The sequence below is a fragment of the Panthera pardus genome, unplaced genomic scaffold (genome assembly GCF_024362965.1).
Source record: "Panthera pardus isolate Hobbes unplaced genomic scaffold, ASM2436296v1 HiC_scaffold_2, whole genome shotgun sequence".
NCBI lineage: Eukaryota > Metazoa > Chordata > Mammalia > Carnivora > Felidae > Panthera > Panthera pardus.
This window is the reverse complement of record NW_026526765.1, coordinates 19,782,078-19,806,251: the sequence shown is the minus strand read 5'-3', so window position 1 is coordinate 19,806,251 and position 24,174 is coordinate 19,782,078. Positions and strand designations below refer to the sequence as shown.

Here is a 24,174-nt window from a genome sequence, read left to right as displayed (position 1 = left end):
GTAATAGTGGGTCTTTCTCATGCCACCATCCCACTGGGTCTCTTCATTTGTTCCCATATCTCTCTTTGAGCTGAAAATGTTCTCTGCTTTTAAAGACTCATATGATTATTCTGGGCTTGCCAGAATAATGCAGGATAAACTTTTCTTCTCAATATCCTTAACTTAAATATATTTGCAAAGTCTCTCTTACTGCGTAAGGCAATATATTCACAGGTTTCAAGGATTGGGGGGTGGATATCTTTGGGGGCCATTCTTCTACCAAAAACATACACTTCCTAAACTTGCTTTATTTTTACATATAGCACTTACCACCATCTGCAATATTAAATGCTTGTTTATTTTCTTACTGGCTTTCTCTTAGTTGAATGCAAACTTTTTTGAGAACAAAGACTTTGTACATTTTCTTTACTAATGTATCCCCAAGTTCTAGAATAGTCCCTGGGATATGGGAGGCATTAAAGAAATATTTGTTAAATGAATAAATAAGTCAGGTGTATTTAATAACTAAAAGAGATATTTATGACCATGAATAGTAAACTTGATATTGAAATTAAGAAATATTGCTCAAGAAATTTGTGATTTCATTTGAATATAAGAATAGAATTTGCAGGTGTAATGAAATAATATATGTCATATGTTTTTATTATAGCAATCTGGTTGCAAATTAACACATCCCTGACGCCTATCCAAGGAGTGGTAGGTTAAGTAAATGAAAATGAAACAAATCCTATATTGAAAATTTATAACCAGATGACACTTTTATTCTTTAAGAAATACAAAGCACACAACAGCACATTGGCTGTTAAGCTAGATCACCTCCCAAAGATTCCAAAACGTATGCGACAGGGAGGGTCGCTGAAGCAAACAAATGAAGTCCAAACATTTGATACTGAGTAATGCATATCAATGTCTTCTAATGACATGATAATAACAATTGTTGTCAGACTTTAATTCCCTTAGGCTATGCTCATAAATCCATCCTGATTTTTATCATTTAATTTTTCATTATACTTTATTTTTGAGGAATTGCATATAAACAACATTTATTTTTGAAAGATTGCATGCAATAAAAATCTACACATTCATTTTTATTGACTTCAAAAATGGGCATATGCCAAATTGCCTGCACTATGGACTATAAGCTAACAAGGCTGAAAGGCTAACAAGGCCCAGAGGCTAAAAGGTAATAATAACATGATAAGGATTTTCAAAAGTCTAATAATTCATATCTGCAATGTACTTCCCTTGATGATATCACACAAGCCATTTTTGTGTGAATGTATATTATGCTGAATTTAAATATACCTACCTATTGGGGCACTGTGTGGCTCAGTCGGTTAAGTGTCTGACTCTTTGTTTCAGCTCAGGTTATGATCTCACAGTTCGTGAGTTCAAGAACCACATCAGGCTCTGTGTTGACAGTGCAGAGCCTGCTTGAGATTCTTTCTCTTCTCTCTCTGCCCTTCCCCGACTCATGCTGTCTCTGTTTCTTTTAAAACAAATAAACTATATATAGCCACCTATTACATGCAGTTCACAAAGCTGTATCAATACTGCTAATACACTAAGGATTTACATTTTCTGATCTGTATGTGCTTATCAATTGCATAAGCTTTTAGGTGGCTTTTATTCAGGTATAATTTTCTTCTTTAAGAAGAAAATAGAAAAGTTAATTAAATGACAAATTATACTGACCAGAGAGATAAAGACAGAGACCCTTAAGAATGTATGTAGAACTTTATTAGAATAGTGAATCATAAAGTCGTATATTAGCACAGTCCACTTTACCCTCCATCTGGCTTTTGGGTGGGGAAACAGCCCACTGTTGTGGTGACACCATCTATCCCAAGCCAGGTCCACAAGCCTCCAGTGGTGAGGCCAAACTTGGAGGCCTCCCTATCCTAGGGCTTTGATTTTAGTTCTCAGTTCTTTCCCACTTCTAAGTGCCTTCATATCCTCCTCAAGAGCCCTTCTCTCCCTGCTGCTGCCCTCCACCAACCCCAGTACAAGGTATAAGAAACTGAAAATATCTAAATTGATGAATATTGGAGTAAGCATGAATTTATTAAAAAAAATGTCACTCATGGAATTTAAGAAACAAAATGAATGAACATAGGGAAGGGAAGGACAAATCAAATAAGATAAAAATAGAGAGGGAGGCAAACCATAAGAGACTCAACTAACTGAGAACAAACTGTGGGTTGCTGGAGAGAGTTGTGGGGGGGGATGGTCTAGATGGGTGATGGGCATCAGGGAGAGCACTTGTTGGAATGAACACTGGGTGTTCTACGTAAGTGATGAATCACCGAATTCTACTCCTGAAACCATTACTACACTCTGTGTTAACTAACTTGAATTTAAATAAAATCATGGAAGAAAAAAAACGTCAAATAGGACTGGAAGACTTACGATGGGAGACATGAGTGAGAGAGAAAGGCAGTTTAGGATTAAGACTGAAGAAGGAATTCTTTTTGATAAATAAAAATAATAATAATAATAAGGTTTAAACATACTTTTATGATTGCCATACTGTGAATATCATGTGTATATAAACAAATTTAAAAGTTTTAGGGTTATTATGTTAATTGATATAAGTGAACATTGAAAGTCACTGAGAGTTTTGCATCTTAAGTCTTTCCCACTGTTTAAAATTTTGTGTTTAGCACTTCTTATTTTGTTAAATGATGTTATATGGTTTTTCTTAAAAATTGATCATTTTCTTTTTACTTTGGAGGAAGTCTGTTTTACTGTACTAGAATGAAGGCCAATAACAAACATGAAGTTGATAAAGAACGCACTAAAAAATTTCCACTCCTGGAATAGTATTTACAGAACCAACTCAGGAATTTGATAAGTGATCATTCTTATGCTTTGATTTAATTTATTTCTTAAATTTAAATTTAATGTTTTAAATTAGGCAGTTATTAGTAATTTTAACAAATCATCTAAAGTTTGTGGATGATTGTGTATTTTTTTACAAAGACTTTTAATCCATTTGTATTAATTGAGTTAGGATAAGAAATGCAAAATGTTAAGCATTATATTATACATACCCTGAGACCTTGTATGTAGTTGAATATCTACTGTATCAATTAAATGATAAAATTTATGAAATGTAAATCTTTATCTAAAAATAACACTCCTCTAATCAAAGCAAATTTGTTTTGGCCTTTGGTTTAACCAAGCCTGAATGAGATATCTATATCTATATCTATATCTATATCTATATCTATATCTATATCTATATCTATATATCTATATCTATATCTATAGATATATATCTGAATCTCATTCAGGCCTTGGTTGAATCTCATTCAGGCCTCTCTCTCTCTCTCTCTCTCTCTCTCTCTCTCTCTATATATATATATATATATATATATATATATCTGAATCTCATTCAGGCCTTGGTTAAACCAAAGGCCAAAACAAATTTGCTTTGATTAGAGGAGTGTTATGTTTAGATAAAGATTTACATTTCATAAATTTCATCATATATATATATATATATATATACACACATACACACACACACACTCTCACTTAAAGGAGGACTCTCACGGAGGCTAGACAGACTTAACTTTTGGCTCATTGTAGTAGCTGAAGTATGTTTTGCTTCATGACCAGCAGCATGAGTAAGATAATGTTCTTAGGAAATTCCTCTGACCTCCTTACCTGCCCCTCATCCTACCCACCCCCTGAAGTTAGGTTAAGACCTTAAAAGCTACTATAGAATCAAGTGTGTTCCTTCAGTGCACTTACTGCAATGAATAATAATATAATAATTTGTGAGATTAATTAATTATTCTTGTCTCCTGTTAGAGGGTGAGTTCTATGTGGTTAAGAACTAATTGAGCTGTTGATGACCATCACATCTCCAGGGCTAAGCAAAATGTGTGGTACATTGTGGCAGCTCAATCAGCAGCTGGAGAATGAAGAACTGAATACATGAATGAATGAAATTTTACCTACTGATTTCATTGAGGCTTTATGCCAATGCCTTGACACTAGAGATCAAATGTTACAGAGTCAAGCCCAGCTTAACATGAGTCAAGTACACTTTATTGTCCTTGTTTACTAATGACCGATTTATTGATGTGTTTGTCTGTTAAATGTCAACATTGATTACTGTTCAAACATTCATCTATGACAGGACCTTTTTAGTCCATGGGTGACATCATTCTGCATCAGCATTGTTAGCCGGTTACAAAGCAGATCAGCTACAAAATCAAGTGCCCCCATGCAAAATGAAACATGGAGCCCCTTGTTCAAAAATTGTAAGAAATTCAAGAATGTACCAGCAGTGCATTAAATCAAGAGCAGGCCCCTTCTTAAGCACAGAGTTGTGTGTGACCATGCAGGATTCATACCCATAAAGCAAGCACTGTCAGTAAGAAAAAAGATGTTTTTTGCTTTCCTGTAGGTTTGGAATCTGATTTTACGAAACTCTCCCCTTCCTGTTTCCTCTCATTTTTTTATTCCCCATTCCTCATCACTTCCAATAATGTCATCACATGAAGGATTACACAGGGAGGAGTGTAATCACAAGAGGGGCTGGGGTTAGGACAGACATTTGTATGCAGAGCAAGCTAGCACCACCATTAGAGATTGTAAGAAAGGAGTTCAGAACTCCTCCTCCTTCTGGTCTCTTGGCAACTGTGGTAGGACTTTGTTTAATCAACACACTGCTGGGATGAAGCATCATGGCCAGGAGTTTTCACTGCCATTCTTCTCCCAGCATGTTGACTGCAAAATGAAAACCCAAACTGACATTCATCAGAGTTGTAATATTATATTTTGAAATCTTGAGAGTAACTACTTCTGCATTCATAACACACGTGGCAAAAATCGCTTCTTTCTTCCCCTTCATTTACTTGCGTGTATACCTTGTCGTCATTTCTGTCTCTCTCATTAGATGGTTAAATCCTTATTTAGCCAGGACCGTGCCTATAGCTCTCCCCCTCAATTTCATAAATAGCATATGTTTTGCAGCGATTCTACATATTTAAGTGTGTGTGTTAAAAATAATGAGTGATTGCATAAACAATTCTCTTATTTGTAAACCATGAGTTTTAAGTCTGGGTTTCTTTCTTTTTCTAGATTATTTTAAAGCATCTGAAGCCCAGTGATCCTCAGACTTTTGCTCTCAGAATCACCTTAAGACATTTGAAAACAGAATACTGACCACTCCCATAGTTTGGAACTGACCCTCTGATTCAGTACGTCTGAGAGCCTGCATTTGTAACAAAGTCCCTTGTGATGCTATCATTGTTGATTCAGAGACTGCATTTTGAGAACCATTGTTCCAGGCAGTAAAGAAAAAATTATTCAGTGGCGTTTGCTAAAGCACAGTAAGGAAGACTTTGTTCAAGGAGGCCATTTTGATTGGTGCAGGGACCACTGCGTGGGAAAGAGGACTGGGTTCAACTCAGAACATAGCATTGGCAAGTGGGAATTTAGAGCCATGGAGCAGGTGGGGGTCAGTGCATGGAAAATTGCTAAGAAAACAACAGATGGGGGTGGGGGTTGGGGGGATTCCTGCTGAAGGCAGAAAACAGTGATCAGACATCATCAGGGATGGTGGAATATGAGGAACCTGATCAAAAATTGAGAATGATCAGATTTGTTCACAGCCCGTTATAGAAAAAGTGTGGTTCCTAAGCTTGGTGTCCTTCAGCTAGGATGTAGAGTCACCACATGTACTGCATCCACCTGAACTCATCTCAGACATTGTCCAAATGAGATGTGGGAGAAAAAGGAAATTGACATAAATATGACAGCCATGCTGTTTCCTATGCCTTTGGCTCTGACTTAGAAGTCTCATATTTTTTGCCAAGCATCCATGAAGCTGGCAAGCTAATCTGATAGCTTATAAGGAGGTTAAATAGCACAAAATTAAGTTATTGATAAATAATAAGGGAAAGAAAGGTGAAGGAGGAATGAAATGATATATATTTTTTTTAACATTTATTTATTTATTTTGAGAGAGAGGGAGAGGGAAAGAGAATCTGAGCAGGGGAGAGGTAGAGAGAGAGGGTGGGAGAGAATCCTAAGCAGGCTCCACGCTGTCAGCACAGAGCCCAACTTGAGGCTTGGTCCAAGAGATCCCCGAGACCATGACCTGAGTCAAAATCAAAAGTCAGATGCTTAACTGACTGAGCCCCCCAGCCCCCCCAGAAAGATATTTCAAAAACAAATAAAACAATATTTAACCTTTGTCTAATCTCTTTATAATAGATACTCAACTTATTTAAAAAATTGCCTTAGGGATGCCTGGGTGGCTCTGTCCGTTGAGCTTCCGACTTCAGCTCAGGTCATGATCTCACAGTCTGTGAGTTCGAGCCCCGCGTCGGGATCTGCTGACAGTTCGGAGCCTGGAGCCTGTTTCAGATTCTGTGTCTCCCTCTCTCTGACCCTCCCCCGTTCATGCTCTGTTTCTCTCTGTCTCAAAAAGAAATAAACATTTTTAAACAAAATTAAAAAATTGCCTTAAAAAGATTCTTAAAAAGAATCCTTAGAAATGTTTTAGTGATGATATTAATTAAAATACTGCCTGTATCACTCAGACCTAGTCTTTGCATTAACAATATAACTTAAAATAAAATATAAAATTAAAGACTATATTTTTGTTCATTAAGTGCAATTGCAGACAACATTAAACTTTTGATTTATTTTTGCCACTATTGTTTTTTTTTTTTTATTTGAAATACATTTCTTTCATTCACTTTCTTAGGCATAAACTGAAATCACAACCAGACAATGGAAAATTCAATCCTGATTACTTTCACTTCACCAATGTTTCAAAATTTAAAGTAGGCCACTAACCTTATTCGGGTATGGATACAGTCAGATTGAGTAAGAATTTACTTTTCAATCAAACATGAGAAGTATTCAATCTATTTTGTTTCTGTCTTGCTAAGAAGATGGGATTCAATTTATTTGTAAATCGTTTCATATGTAACCAAAAATTTTTATGTTAAAAATAGAAAGCAAAAAAAAAAAAAAAAAAAAAAAATCAAGCAGTGTGATTCAGGTTTGATCTGATAAAATTAGGAGAAAACCAGCCCTGACTTTTACACCTAAAGTACACAGAACACCTGGCTCATAAAGGGAGGGGGCAGGAAGATCAAAATAAATTTAAGACCACATGTTCTTTCATTAACTCTTGATTGTTTTTCAAAATAATTACATTTTTTAAAAATATAACTGGCTATTTGATCCTTTAACTTTTCTCTGGTCAGTCTTCCCTCCCCTTGCTTCCAAGTAATGTGATCTAAGATATGCTGAAATACGATTAAAAAGTAACAGTAACAGAAGTTACTGTTATAAACAGGTTTCAGTGACAGTTTACTTGCAGATAACAGAAACCAGGTTAGGTGATGATGACGATGATGGCGGTGGTGGTGGTGATAATTGCATCTTGAATGTAGATGGGAGCCTACAACATGATCAGAAGGAGAAGGACGAGGTGATTGGCAAGTGTACTTCCTGCCCCAGAATCACACATCCCGGGCTGTGGTGCGAACAGCTGCCAACATGGCCTCAGGTGAGGGTGACTGCAAAACCATGCTTCCTCCATGGTGGCCAGATCAACGTCTCCCCCCCTTCCCTTTCTCCTTATTTGACTCAATTTCTAATTTAAGGATCATGAGGACATCTGAAAAACAGCATATGAATCACTCCCCACCCCCACCCTGAGCACTCACTGCCAGGGGAATGTAATTTTTAGTTTTCCAGACTCTACAGTCCATAAGGCAGACTGGAAGGAAATTAGGGAAAAAAAAAAAAAGTGTCAAAATACTACGCAAAATTATTCTTCCTCCAATGTATTTGTGGAGAAGGAAGTGGTATAGACATTCTCTACATTCATCTCATAGCCATAGAGAGAGAATTAGGTTTGATTAATTTCCTGTTATAATGGAAACTCATATTATCTCTAATACTAGAGATTAAAAGGAACCCAGGGAAGGGTGGCTGAGAAGCTATTGATTTTAACAAGTATGTAGCTCTTTAGTAAGTGACACCTTAAAGATTGACACATTATTTAGCAACAGCATGACAACTTTTAGGCATATAATTCCACACGAAATAGAAGGTTATTTAATTGGTTTTAACCAAATTGAGTATTTTACATTTGCTGAAGGTGGTCAGCCTTCAGAAGATCCCATTATTATAATGACAGAATTCTCTTCAATTTTTTGAGTGTTTTATGATTATAGTAAGGCATCTTTTGTGCAACTTCTCATTTAGTTTTAAAAGTATAGAAATAGGGGTGCCTGGGTAGCTCAGTGGGTTTAAGCATCTGATTTCAGCTCAGGTCATGATCTCATGGTTTGTGAGTTCAAGTCCCACGTCAGGCTGTCAACACAGAGCCTGCTTCGAATCCTCTGTCCCCTTTCCTCTCTGCCCCTCCCTGGTTCATGCTCGCTCTCTCTCTCTCTCTCTCTCTCTCTCTCAAAAATAAACATTAAAAACCTTAAAAAATAAAAATAAAAAAACTAAAAGTATAGAAATAACTTGTTTCAAGTTTTTATCTGCTTTTATTTTCTTACAATGGACATGTGGCCTCTCCTTACAATGAGGGATACTTCTGAGGCACTGACTCATTGATCCCATTCATACAGATTTTACTGTCTTTTCTTTTTCTTGGGCTTTTCATTGGGCTACCATTTCTTTAAATAATAATAATAATAATCATCTTTATTTATTTTTGAGAGAGACAAAGAGCAAGCGGCGGGTGGGGGAGGGGCAGAGAGACAGGGAGACACAGAATCCAAAGCAGGTTACAGGCTCCAGAGCTGTCAGCACAGAGCTCAAGGTGGGGCTCAACCCCACCAACCTTGAGATCATGACCTGGGCTGAAGCCGGATGCTTAACCAACTGAGCCACTCAGGTGCCCCTGTGGGTTACCATTTCTTAACGTTGGTGACTCTAAGGCAGTTTTACCTAACTCACACAACTAGTTTGCGTAATATTTCTACAGAAAACTCAAAAGAAATAGAAAGATTTGCAGAATCCTGTTAACCCATTTACAGAGTGAAAAAAAGAAGGAATTGAAAATTATATTGTTTAATAAAACAAAACTCCTTATTAGAGGTTTTAATTTTGAAGTAATGTTCTGTTTGTTCTGTATTTTAATTTTTATTACTAAAGCTTATGTTCAATAAGATAGCATATGAGTTGCTCTTTTAAAAGGAGGGTATCAAGGAAAATGGGATAAGTTTTAATACATTCATTTTTCAAATGCTCTCTCTCTTTCATATATCTGTATCTGTATTTCCTAAACTTTGGAATACATAGATGTTTATTATTTACTACACATATTGCCTGATCATAAAAGAAAATGCAGTAACAGGCAAGACCATTGTCTCATACTGTAAAGCTTTAAAATATTACAATCATTTTGCATGGGTGCCGTTCTCCAACACTACGATGAATTTCAATTTTAGACAAAAACAATTTTTTTCCCTCTAAAAAGCTAGAAAACATATGCCAGCACTACTGCTATTTGTATCCAATTTTGTTATCTACTTCTCTAAAAGTATCAATGGCCTTGGCTGGGCAAATGGCTTTGCAGAATAAATACTATGTTCCCAAGTCTCTCTCACAACAAATTTGTGGTCAAGTATCTAGTTTCCAGCCAATGAAATCACAGAAGATTCTAAGGGAAGGGAGCATCCTTTTCTTCTTCATTTTATTTCTCTTTATAAAAAGCAGATGTGGGGGTGATCTCTCTTGGGTCATCTATATGAATTCAATTCCTTAATAACGGTTGAGCATGAAGACAATCTGAGTTTCTGATGACTACACAGAGCAGGGCAATGATACCAACTCAGAAATTTATGTAAGAGAAGAACAAACTTCTGTCTTGTTGAGAAACTATTATTTTAGGAATATATCATCACATCATATATTTTCATGAATAAAATAGCATTTCACATCTGATTTCAGCCTTTGGTTATTTTTTAAATTGGACCCATTTAAATGTAATCCAAATAACTCATCACATATGCAGTCATTTATTCTAAAACTAACAACAAACAAGCATACAGAAAGAGGCCATCATGTGTGTGTTCATCATCCCTCCTGCACTTAACTAAAGACTGTATAACATACAAACAGTATGAGATTCTACAATTTCTCTTGACAACCAACTTTAATATGTCAATGGCAGTATTATATTGAAGACACACATGTATATTAATGTATATTAACAAATGCATTACAGGAAAAAAATTGGAGTACTTATTTTTACCTGACTGTAACGTTAAAGCATTCTGTTGAAAAAAACTATGGGTAAGCAAGAGATCAGGTTGAGAATTCTAACTCGATTATCACACACATTACAATTTTCCAGAGTTTAGTGCCCTCGTATGTGACATCAAGATTCAAAAATCGTTTTCTGCTCTAAATATCATTTTGTTGAGCAGAAATATTTTCTATTTTTTTTAAAGCGTATCTGTGTATTTTGAGAGAGAGAGAGAGAGAGAGAGATGATGGGCAGGAGAGGGCAGAGAGAGAGAGAGAGGGAGGGAGAGAGAGAGAGAGAGAGAGAGAGAGAGAGAGAGAATCTCAAGCAGGCTCCAGTGCTGTCAGCTTGGAGGTCTAGGCTGGACTCAGACTCAAGAACCTTGAGATCATGACCTGATCTGAAATGAGAGTCATACGCTTCACCGACTGAGCCACCTAGGTGCCCCAGAAATATTTGGTATTTTAAAATAGAAAACTAGTTAGTAACATTGGTCATATAATAACATTTGGTATACTAAAACTTTTTTGCAATCTGAATTAACATCTCTTTCCCCCATTTTTCCTCCCAGATTAAATTTCTTTCCTTTCTCATTATGCTTACTGTATAAAGGACCTACTGATATTGCAATAATCAGATATGTGCCCAGGAGGTGGTATGACATTTCAGAAACAGTACTAAAGTGGAATTATAAATACATGTAATACATGTTATATACTTACATAAACATATTTATATAACTATTAAATATCAAGTCATTATAGTTTTAACTATATCACCACTTAGCTCTGTGACCTTAAGCAAGTCATTTAACATTTCTAAGAAGTATTGTCCAGTTTTATAAAAGTCATAGCTAGACAAGATTATCTCCACAATCCCTTCTCCAGCTGTAAAATCATTTTATAGTACATTATTATTTCATAGTATGTTTATAAAATTTATTTACTTTAAAAAGAAATCTATATGTAGCCAGAAAAATATAAAGGTGTCCATTATTTTATGGAGCTATACTGACATCCTTTGGTAAGGTTTTGGTCGAATACAAATTAATGTAGAGATAGATGAAAATAGAGAGATGGACAATCAGATGTTTGATAAATAAATAGAAACACCCAGATGTACTTACATCTGCCCCCACACACATTTGGGCATGAAATTCAAATTTCTAGGAAAAAAAGAAAAAAAAAAGATTGTGTTAAGTCCGAAGTCTAAACATTTTAATAGTATTAACTGCATATTTGAATCATGAATAAAATATTTTATCTGTAAAATATAAAAAATGCAAAGCAGATATCAGATTAAGGAGACCAGACTGGCTCACGGACGTTCCAAAAACGATCAGCCAGGTTATGTTCTCCTATGACAAGAAGTAACAACAATAAGGTATTTGGAGAATCAAAGAAGAAAGTTCACTGCAAGCAAAATTAAATAAAAAGCATAAACCTCAACCCAAATCACTCTGGGAACGTATCAGATCTGGTTGCAACGTGATTTGGCACTCGGCTAAATACTTGTATTTCAGTAGTCTGGTGTAAGGGTGGTGCAGGAATATATATGTCAGAAGAAGTATCTATTCAAGAAGAATTGCAAGAAGCAGTCCTGTTCCTGAGATTGCGTGACGGACACAGCCGGATTAGATTGGGCTGATTACCTTAGCCTTGAAACAGAGAGTCTTTCTGCCCTGCGGGGGAGGGGAAGCCTTTCATCCACAGCTCTCGTCTTGGATGCGCCCTCCCCTCGCATTCACTTGCAAATCGCTGTGTGCTAGCAAAAGCCGGCACTTCCCCAGTCTCTAACCTTCCCATGGCGAGGACTGCCGCTCTATCAGCAGAACCTTTCTCTCCGCGTGAGGAAGGGCTTTTTTCCCCTCCTCTCCTTTTTCTCCCTTCCTCTTAATCAGAAGCACTGAATGAAAGCCAATCAGAGAGAGCTCGCCCCCGTTTTCTTCGGTTCCCTGCCGTCCAGAGTTGAAAGTAATGCTGAGAGAAAGCTTGAGTTAGATTGGAGTAGCATCAGTGATAGAAAATAACAGCCGAAAACAAACAAAAAGGAGACACAGTGACAATTTCTCCAGGGTTATTTTGGCTGGAACCAACTTCCGTTATCCAGAAGCTGCCAAAAAAAAAAAAAAAGGTAGGAAGACTTCATCTCTCCCACCTCCTCTTTTTTTTTTTTCCCCCCTAACCCCCTTAAGGTCTTTTATTTTCTCTCCCTGGGGGTGGGGGTGGGGGTAATGTTTGTTTTTAAGTTGTATTTAGCAATTATTTCCAAATACTTATTTTAACACACGAAGAAATTAATAAGCATAAAACTCTATATATTAGATTCTAGAAACAACGGCTTTGAATATCTATGGAGGTAACGTAAAACTAGATTAAATTATATATTATGCTCAACAGTGGGTCATCATACTAGAGTTTGTGAATTCATTCACTCTGAACAAATGCTAAAAACGGATCACGGAGTGTAATTTGTCATGCTCATACTAGTTTGTCTTTATTTGAAAAATCAGTTGAAGAGATAACCTTGTTGCTGTGAACTCTCACATCATCTAACATTACTTTGCATTCCATACGAATGGATTCACTCTGCGCTTATTCGTAGTCATAGTTCATTGTACGTTCAGTATAAAGAGAAATGACAGGCAGTCGACAGATTCCTTGAAACTGTCAATGGTCACTAAGCATCTACATAAATAAAAGAGATTGGCATTCATCAGAAATAGAAGAGGCATAATTCCTACATGCACATTTCATATCTGAGTCAGAAGTGCAAGGGGAAAGATGAAGAAGGGAGACTAAATGCATGTAGTCAGCAGCATTTATTGTCTCTGCTGCAATAAAATCCATATTTTATGTGGTGTTAAATTAATGCAGCACGTTGCGAGTCTAAATGCATGGCCCCAACAAGTAACTATTGATAGCACTGTAAGTATGGGCAAAAGCAGTAGCCCGAAAGTGTTTTTATGTCACCACAATAGAAACCTACCATCTCCTCATGATTAAAAGGGGGTGGGGGGTACAGGTGCAATCAAAGACAAACATCATTTTGAAACTGCCCTATCATCTTTTGCTTCAAAAAAACAGAAATCTCTTTATAATAGTGGTTCTTCATCCCAGTAAAAGCTTCTGTTATCCAAAACTGCACATCCATTACTCTCAGCTGTTTGGAGATGCATTATTTCTTCTTCTTCTTCCTTCTTAAAGGCTCTATATTAAAAAATCATCTGTCCCTCTGATGCTGACAACAGTTATACTTCAATGCATATGTTGGTAGACTTTCTTCCTCCACACCATCCCCCTCCCTATCCTTCTTTAAAATGTAGCTACAAGAGCTTCTCTGTGGTGAATAACACTTGGCAAGAGTGTGCTCATTTTTTAGGTCTGGTATGGTGAGGATTTTTAATTAGTAGAACTTTCATGAAAACATTATGTCATTGACAAGAGCTCTAGGTTCATTTTTAGTTTAAGTGATGAAGAAAACAGGAAGAGGTTGTGTCAGAGAGAAATAGGTATATAAGTTGCATAGATCATGTACCTTGTCCCTGATGCTTGCAGTGTATGAAATGTGGCACAAATGTATTCAATGTGTAATGCATAAGGAGTTTATGGTGGGGGGAGATCGGGGAGTATACAAATATAAGCAGAATGTGTCTGTGTGTTTGGGACCCATCAAATACAAATCCATCCTGATGATAAAAACATAAAGAAATGCTTCCTTCGTTTCCTTTCACTTTTTTTTCTCCCCAGCTGTCTTTAAAGTATGAGTCGATGTCTGTTTTCAGGAAATCAGACACTTTTTTTTTTTTTTTTTTTTTTTGGTTTCAAATACTTGCTGCTAACAAATTGACTTTCCTGGTGAATGCATATGCCTTCCCTGACTCCAATCAAAGAATAGGATTCCATACAGTTATATGCTTTGGAAAAAACCAAGCAAGCAGGAAAATAAGAAAGCAACATATAATGTCTATGGCATCCACATATGTATGTATATGTAGGAGGCCAGTGGTTAAATCGCCTGGTACCTGATCAATACTTCAGATGTTATTCCTAGATGTTTATAAAAACTAGCTATTTGGTGATACAGGTATTCGGTTTAATATCACACAGATTTTTACCACACTGAGATTTTCTTTAAAAAAGAAAAAGATGGAAAATTGATTTTCTATCTAGGGAGATGTACATTTCTGGCACATTATTAAGAAAGTAGTGTAATCTGAAAGGTGAATGGCTTTTTCTTGTTGAAAAAGAGTATATTTGAAACCGAAAGGTTAATTCCAAAATACGTGAACCCTGTCCAGACTCTAATATTCATTTCGTGATCTTCATATTTAATTTCCCATATAAACAAAAAAATCGAGGCAGAGAATATATTATCTAGGGGATTTCTGGACATAGGACTTCTTTCCTATGTTTCTTAACCTACTTTGCAGCAAGTGATAACACCGTGTCCTCCTGGAATATGTCATTTTTATACCAAATCATTCCGCTAGGCTGCAGCACAGGAATATCATTAGCTCCAATGATGCTGATTCAGCAGCAAAGTGAGCCATATTTTTGTTAAGTGTTATTATCAGGAAGAGTGCTGCATAGTAAGCAATTAATACAAATCATGGATATAAACCCAACTGTCTCTAGTCTAGCCTTTGGGTTTGAAAACTATTAGCCACAGTATATTGTTATTTCTACTCCGCAAATTGCATTCTAATACTGTTACCACATTAGAAGTGCTTGTAAAATACTGAAATGAAGTAACAAAGTATAAGAAAAGAAATATAAACATTATTTGTACCAATCATAAGTAATTTTATGCAGATATTTGATCTCCAGATTTCAAGTCTATGTTTGAAAGCTCTACTTTTGATTAACCTAAAATATTATCTGATTAGGGTTTCAGGAAAGTCACTTTACTAACCATATTATATTTAGCAGTCCTGTCTGAAATAAACTGAAGTTAAAAGTCAAGTAGCAAGAATGGTGCCTTCATTCTTATTAGGCTAATACTGAGCAATAGTGATATTGATAAGGCATTATACTAAGTATAATGGGCCATACCCTGTTATGAATATTTTGAAAAAAAAAATCACAAAGAATATCATTATGAACACATATTTGAGAAATGAAAGTAAACATAGGGCAATATATTTTCCTTTTCTTGACACTTTATTCACATCAATGAGTTCACTGAAAAAAATTTATTTTGTCATAATTAAAATAATCTGAAATATACAGGTAGAAAGAAATGTCCCAAATTTAAACATTTTTAAATCTGCCCTCTTTCTCTCTCTTTTTTTTTTTTTTTTTTCCTGGTTAAAGCATTTGGATTATGTTCAGAGAGCACTAACATAACATTCCCTGCTTTTATCTCTAATAAGTTCAACACTCAAAATTACAGATTTTTTTCACGCATGAAGAACGAGAAGATTTCAATCAACAAGGAGTGCCTGTTTTCTAAGATAACAATATCAGCTCACGGTCACCTCCCTTCTCTTCTTTGCTTTACAGCAGCTTCACTTCACTTGACATTTTAGTATGAGACTTGGAGCCCTTTCAAATCCAGTCATAGTGTCTTTCGTAAGGGTATCTAAAGCATGAGGCCATTTTTGCCTTTGCCATAACCTCCTTTGTCACTGCTCACTTCAACTAACTCAAGAGTCAAACCCTGTAAGAAAACATCTATCACATTAAGGTTGTAGATTGCTGGAAATGCATTATCCTTAATGTTATATGAACACTGATCAGTTAAATTATCTGACAGTTTTATAAAAACTGTTTCAAAAGAAGTTTTGTTTAACTCTTTATTATCAATGCAACTTCTTGCAACAAAAAAGTAATTTGATTTTTTTTTAAAGAATAGAGATGCTTTATTTTCACAAATGTCTTTACATTTTTGTCCTATTTCTCTCTTGCAATGTATGTGATGGTCTGTCCTCTGTATTGCTAAGAGATATTTGTTAAACATTACCACATGGGTGGTAGATTTAAAGAAAGCGGAAACTGGAAATTGAGTAAGAATGAATAAAATGAAATTACACGTCGCCTCATTTTAGGAAGTAAAATGTAGCATTCCTTAAAAATAGTGACTGCCTTTGGGAGTTGAAATACCTTCATATAACAATCCCTTGTAGTAGAGGAATGTAGTACAGAGTTTGCCAGTAACATAAAGCACTTTACCAAACTATGTGATCTCAATATCCTCCCCACACCCCACCCCCTTCTTTTGGAAAGTGTCCTGGATTCTCCATACTCTACCTGATGCAAAAATATACAAAGTTAAATGACCTTTGACTTCAGGACAGAATTTAGCAATAGACTGTAAGGTATAATACAACATTCCTTCACAACAGGAAATTCATCATTAAATGACATGTCTAAACACTTCAGAGCCCTGATGATGCTCAGAAATTTTGTAGTGTGCACTCATTCTCTCTCTCTCATCTCACCTCTCTCCCTTTTTCCCTCTCTCTGTCCCTCTCTCTCCCTCCCTCCTTTGTCTCCTCCCTCACTTATGGCAGTTACAAAGGTCCTTGAATGAGTTTTCCATGTGCTTTTTAAAAATGTCACCCTATATGAAATAATATTTCTGTAAGTCTTGTGATTTTTATAGCCACTACCCTGTCATTTGCTATATTATACTTTTGATTTATTACATTGTACTTTGCATTATAGCATAAAGTCTATGACAGTTCAGTTGGCTGCTTCATGTCCCTTAAAATGAAAGCACTTCTTTTAGATATTATAACACCTAGGCTTTTAAGGAATTGAAATTGGCACCAATGTAGTTTACTGCACTAGCAAGGAAAGTATGGGAACTGCAGCATTTATTAACGAAATGACTTCTCCAAAGTATCAGAATGTAGAATGCATAGACATGAGTTATTATATTCAGTACATTGGTTTATTGATTGGGAATCTTTGTTGATTTACTGTAACAGAAAATATTGAAATAGTTGGGCAGTCCTGGTTTTAAAAATAAATTAAACATAAATTGCACTTTCCAGGAAGCGGTCTTTCATTAGACATGTTGATTCTTCTTTTTGCAAGACACGAATATTACCAGTTTATAATATAAGGATGTAAACTGATATAAAATGAGCACATGTCTTTCATAGACACTGTAAAGAACTGTCATTGCTCCTTTTTGTTTTCAGTAGAAAATTTGGGAAACGTAAACCGTAATCATACTCAAGTTAAGCAGAATCTACGGAAATTAAAATTGTCAATAAACTCAATAAAGTAAATGTTTTAACTTGGATTATTCTGGTAATTCTCTGCAATGTTCATGTAGAATTTATACATAGAAGAATCAAAGTTGAAATTTTGCATAGTTATGTAAACGGACCAAAGGCAATCAATATGTTTGACTTGGCTATTGAGTACATTTTTTGCATAATGCTAATATAAGTTTTAAAAATGTGACTGGGCCTCCTTTTGTATATAACTTTGCTCCCAATAAAATCAAGTTATATCCACTCCATTTGAAAACCATGGTAACTTTTGGGATTTCTAAAAGTAAAGAATGTTTCCATAATTCTTGAATCAGACTTCACATTTAGATGAGGTTCCATAATATTTTCGGATAATTTGACTTACAAGCATCGGCTATAAATTAGTAGTCCTTTACTTAGGTAGATTTGAAAATATTTGTACTATCTGCAGGACTTTAATACTTTTGTGTCCACCATGTAAATCTTCTAAATGTGGAATATATTTATTATTTTATTTAAATTTTTGCTTAAAATAACTAAGATATTAATATTTTACTAGCTCTAACTCATTGGTTTAAATCTTCTGCTGATAAAATAAATAATAGGAATTACGTGTACTTTTAATACCAACAGCATAGTATTTTATTTGCTTTAGCAGATACGTAAAGGAAATAAACCATTGGAATAAAATAACATATATGTCAACTTATTCAATCAAATAAGCAAACATCAAGTACACAATGACTAACAATTAACCCTGGCAAGTATATATGTTTTTCCTTTCTTTCGTTTTTTTTCTTCTTTTGGGGCTTCTTCCTAAATCACGGTAAGTTGGGGTTTATTCCTGCTCTGTAGTCTCAAGCAGTATTTGGTTGCCAAAGTGACTTTTTGATGTTTACTCTCTAGGGTGTAAAACCCACCAACATGCACATTTATTCTGTCTACATCTAGCTACTTAAATTTGAGTACAGTAATCCCCCCTTATGTACAGTTTTGCTGTCAGTTACTCACAGCCAGGTGTTATTTGAAAACAGATGACCCTCCAGACATCACAAGGTCAGTCGTAGACTAACGCTATGTCACAGCGCCTATATCGTTCACTTCATTTCCTTTCATCATGTGGGCCTTTTATCACCTCACGTTATCATATGAAGAAGAATGAGTATGGATATTTTAAGAGGGAGAGAGAGACCACATTCATGTAACTTTTATTATAGTATTGTTATAATTGTCTCATTTTATTATTTGTTGTCAAATCTCTTAATGTGCCCATATAAATTAAAGTTTATCACAAAATGTATGTATAGGTAGAATCATAGTTTGGTACTATCTGCAGTTCCCAGCATCCACTGGGGGTCTTGGAATGTATTCCCAGCAGATAAAGCGGGACTGGTATGAAAGCCTTTGCCTATGAATAAAAACCTATGGAAAGTCTTCATTTCTTGATCAACTCCTTCACCCAGGCTTCAGCTATTCTTTTGGAGATTTGTTCAACATTGCATCCTAAATACAGGCATGGACCTAGAGGCAATCTTCCATCTTTCTGCTTTTTCTTTATGTGTGTGTGTGTGTGTGTGTATGTGCGTGTCTCTGCGTGTATTCCTGCTGAATTGAAGAGTGGAGATTTTCTGTAGAATTTCTCTCCATGAAACAAAGGAGTTTTTTTTTTTTTTTTTCCTACTGGACATGATTTTTGGATGGATGAAAGTAAAAATATAATGAGAACTCTACATATTGTCTAAGAATCTCTTCTGTTCTAGCTACTATGCCTTTTAAAATACATGCCCTAATTTTTTTTAACATTTAATAACTAGATAGTTCTACATTTTAAAAATTAAATTTGTAAAACTTCACTATCTTGGGAATAGGCACAAATATTCTTTCCCATACTAAAAAAATAAATAAATGTTGGGAAATGAATAGCACTAAATTTAAGTTATAATAAATCATTTCTTTACTATTTTTTTTCTCAGAACTGGATTAGCCTCCATCATAGAATATGAAATCTGCACAAAGTGAGGGGAAAACATGTTTTCTTTTTTAGGGCAAAGCCATGTGATTGTTACATGTACAATCTCTATTGAACATCCAACCCAGTGGAGAAACTAGAGAAATGATAACCATAATTTTGACTTCAGAGAAAAAAACATTATTTCACTTCACTTGATATGTAGGGTCTAAATCAAACCCATTTCTGGGTAAGGCCAAGGTTAAAAAAAATGTGGAAAAGAAGAACCCTTACCTTTCTAGAAGCAAAGTGTGATGTCCCATATCAACCATTGTCCTCAAAAAACTCCTTATGGAAATTTTCAATTTTTAATAGTGGCAGCAGGCTAAGCACTATGATGATGCAAAATTCGCAATAATTAATTTAACCCCCTTTGGTTTTAGGTTATCATATTCTTTTACATGCGTTATATTTTTCACTTTTATTTTCCTTTATAAATTTAAATAATTTCCTGGAATGTAAACAATAACTCTTTCAATTTTCCCCCAGCTTCTAATTGATTTCATTTATTTTGGGGGAAGTTTCTATGAGCCAGTCCCTTCGTGCCTCATCTGGAGATATAAAGATGAATCCAAATATTGTAAACATTGTACTTGAGGAGAGGTGATTCTAATGTAAGATATTGACAACAAATACATTCACAGTAAATATTACATAAGTTATAATAGAAATCTTAGGTAGCTATGTTTTTTATTTTATTTTATTTTTTGAGAGAGAGCGAGCGAGCGCACAAGCAGGGGAGGGGTAGAGAGAGGGAGGCACAGAATCTGAAGCAGGCTCCAGGCTGGGAGCTGTCAGCATGGAGCCATATGCAGGGCTTGAACCCACCAATCTGAGCCAAAGTCGGACGCTTAACTGACTGAGCCACCTAGGCACCTCGGTAGTTATGTTTTCAATGTTTCAATTTTCATGGAAAAGCAGTGAATTAGATAACAGGATATCATTTAGTCAGTCACCTATTTCTCCACCTAACACAAAATCTTCAGTTTTGATTTTCTGTTATTTAAACTACTGAAGAAACCTTTCATATCTTGTTTCCTTCATTTATTCTTTCATTCCTCCATTTGGTATGTATTCTTAAAGTGCCTACTATAAGCCACATACTGCACGAGCATCCCAAGGTCCACACATGGAGAGAGAGAGAAAAACAAAACCAAACCTAACCTCTGCTACACCGAGGCATTAAATAAATAATCACATGATTTGTTATCATCACCCAGTTTGGGTAAGAAAGACGAGTACTAGGTACTTTTATAATGAATGACCTGGGGCTCTAATTCACATACTTTTTTAAAAAAATTATATTCTGGGGCACCTGGGTGGCTCAGTTGGTTAAGCATCTGATTTCGGCTCAGGTCATGATATTGTGGTTCGTGAGTTCGAGCCCTGCAAGGAGCTCTGTGATGACAGCTTGGAGCCTGGAGCCTACTTCTGATTCTCTCCTCCTCTCTCTGCCCCTCCTCTCTCTCTCTCTCTCTCTCAGAAATAAACAAACATTAACAAAATTAAAAATAAAATAAAATTTAAAAATATATTCAAAGCCATGTGACATCTTTCAGGAAATTGCCACAATGTGTTAGCAGATTAGTTCAAGATACATTTTCATGTAACCTCAGATTCATTCCGTGGCCTCCTGAAAGTGGGTTCTGAATTGGTGCTTCAGTTAGGGGCCACCATCTTGGTTGGAGTTCTATGTTATACTTCTCGTTTGCAATAGACAATTGTCACCTTATAGCATGGGCTTTAAATTTGAGACTAATATTCTCATCCCAGACATGAAGCCTAAATAACAAGTACGTATCTGAAGGCCACGTGGACCCCCAAATTCTATTGCTGAAAATTGTTGACAGAAGGTCTCACAAACCCCTGAGTAATTAAAATATGCACTGGCATAGAAGCCATTGTGTTTGAAACTTGTTCACTCTGTGAAAAAGTTTCTCATACAATATTCTGTTCTTGTAAGGACACCCGATGAAGGTCATGTTTAATAGGGAGGCTACACAGTGATAAGTCTACATGCCAGAAGCACTGAGGTTCCTTTCTTGGAATGGTAAGATTGGCAAGGTTGCCTTTATTAGAATTTCTTTGATGGAGAAAAGTATGGACTGTGACACCAGGCTGTCTGGCTTCAAATCCTATGTCACTTACCATATATTTAATATTTAATATTCCTGATACTTTTTCATCTGTAAAATGAGGTTAATAATTACACTTACATAATAGTGCAATTATTATAATTTTTAAAACTTATAAATGTAAAATATAATACCTGAAAATAGCTGTTCTAGTGCTATATATTCTTGTTACCTTTTATTTTTATTGGTATTATTACTACTATATGTAAATTCATGTGATCTATGCTCTTTTTTTTAATAAATATTGAGTGTGCTTTATTTTAACCATAGCATACGAGTTGGACTACCACTTTAAAATTTTTGACAGTTTTAACTTGTATCCTATAATTGTAATTTTGTGCTTGAGTTGGAATGAAAAATCCTTGGTGTTTTAAGTCAGATTTTGTCACTAATTCTACTGATAACATCATATTTTTTTCCAATTATTTTTTGTTTGAAGTTTGAATCATATACTTTTCAAAGACACAGTTTATCTATTGCTGTAATTAGAAAGGGCTCATACAATCTACTATGGTATCTGGCAAGGGCTCAGTATATAACTGCTATAAATATATTCATTCCCTAATGATTGTGAAAATGTCAGTTGCATAAAGAGAGAATGTAACCTGAAAACTTAAATTACATTCTCAGAATCACACATAGTAATTGCATGATCTAGGGAATTGATGGACATGAATTTTGAAAATGATACAAGGACCCAAAAAGGGGACAGAGGAGGGAGAAAGCATTAGAAAGATAGAGACTTACTGTTGTGAGTTCCATAAGCCACATAAACTCACTCAGGTGAAACATGAACCATTTCTGAATACAGGCAGTAATGGTTCTTTTAACAGATTCTCCTTCTTGAGGTCAGAGTAATGAGAATTAGAACAAGAATGATGAACAGAGGCAGTGCATTACAGAAATAATCCCATTAAAGTTTGGATACCCATAAATCTCAAGAATAATTCTGCAGTCTGTATTACAAGCTGAAAGGTCAGTGGACTACTGCTTTCTTAGACTAGGTTCCAGAAACTGTCTGATGAAGACATAGGATCTGCTGCAAAATGTGAAAATTCTAACAGGTTTTATTTAGATAATTCTTTCTTTTCATCCTTCATATTTAAGGTGATATGAAGATCAATTTAAAATCGCTTTTTCTTCTTCTGGCTTGGGGCTGTATATGGTAATTTAAAAGGCATGTGGAATGAATTTTATGACTTACAAAAACAAACCAAAACATTGAGGTCATAAAACATACATTTCTGTGAGTCCATAAATATCTTTCTTTTTACAACTCCTTTTTTGAAATCCAGAATTATATCACAGTTTTCATATTTCAGTCTCATTTATAACCCAGGACTAATTAATGTACTTATTTTAGATGTTAACACATTGAAAGAATATACTTAGTAGTTTATTATCCATCCACATGGAAAGGTGAAATAAGTCATAATAGAGACCACTAAACCTAGCCAACAGATGTATTTTTGTGAACATAATAAAGATAATCCTCATTTTTGGTCATAGCTATATATTTATATGTATTATATATATATTTACTATTTAATCAAATTCACTGTCTTCTTATGTCATCTTTACTAAATAAATGCTGTGATTATTTAATAACAGTCATTTCTCCTCCTGACTTCACTATAATATTTGGATAAATGTTTTCATCTTATGGATGATTAAGATGTCTGACTTAAAATATTCTCTTAATGTTATATGTTTTAGTTTAGTAGATATTCTCAAAGTGTGTACTTTTAGAAGGAAGCCTCTAAAGATTAAAAAAAAAAAACAAAACTAGGCATGCTTTCTCTTTAGTTTTGAAATTCTTTATGCCAGTGAGAAAGTTCATTAACTTGCAGGTATTTTCCTTTCATTTAGTTGGAAATCAATTGAGAATCAAATTGTGCAGAATTAGAGGAGAAATTAATTATCAAAACCTAAGCAAAAGAAATGTTGTTGAATAATTAATTATGCAGGCCAAGTAATCATTTCCCTTCAAAATCCTCCAAATTCTTTAAGGTTTTTAACCATTTGACATGTTGTTTTGAATATCTGCATTTTAAAATAATAGAAATTTTATTTCAAAACTTAATTTGAAGGTTAAAATGAGTTTATGTTTCTGAAGCATCTTCCCACTTAGAGAGTAAATTACTGCTAACATTCCTGGTAAAACTGTATTCACCTCTCAAGAAGTAAAATAACAACATACTGTGGTCTTTGGAGCCACCTTGTGGCCACATCATAGTACATTAAGGAATGCTCTCTGGTTTCAGATTCTTTTAAAAAAATCTTTTTTTAATGTTTATTTATTTTTGAGAGAGAGAGAGAAAGGTAGAATGAGTGGGGGAGGGGCAGAGAGAGAGATAGGGAGACACAGAATCTGAAACAGGCTCCAGGCTCTGAGCTGTCAGCACAGAGCCCGATGTGAGGCTCAAACACTGAATGGCAAGATCATGATCTGAGCCAAAGTCTGAAGCTTCACAGACTGAGCCACCCAGGCGCCCCCAGATTATTTTCTAACTAATCATTACACCTGGAAGCATTGAAACCAATGAAAGAGGTCCCTGGCTAGTTTAGTAGGTAGAGC

General features: G+C 35.3%; 1 long non-coding RNA gene across 1 annotated transcript; it reads right to left on the bottom strand.

The window, feature by feature from the left end:
- Window positions 1-8,514: 8,514 nt before the first annotated feature.
- LOC109267757 (uncharacterized) lies at window positions 8,515-12,365 on the bottom strand. Its single transcript, XR_008423674.1, has 3 exons — window positions 11,898-12,365; window positions 11,369-11,411; window positions 8,515-10,641 (listed from the first exon to the last, which is right to left on the bottom strand). It is a non-coding gene; the product is annotated as an uncharacterized LOC109267757 (long non-coding RNA).
- Window positions 12,366-24,174: the final 11,809 nt, after the last annotated feature.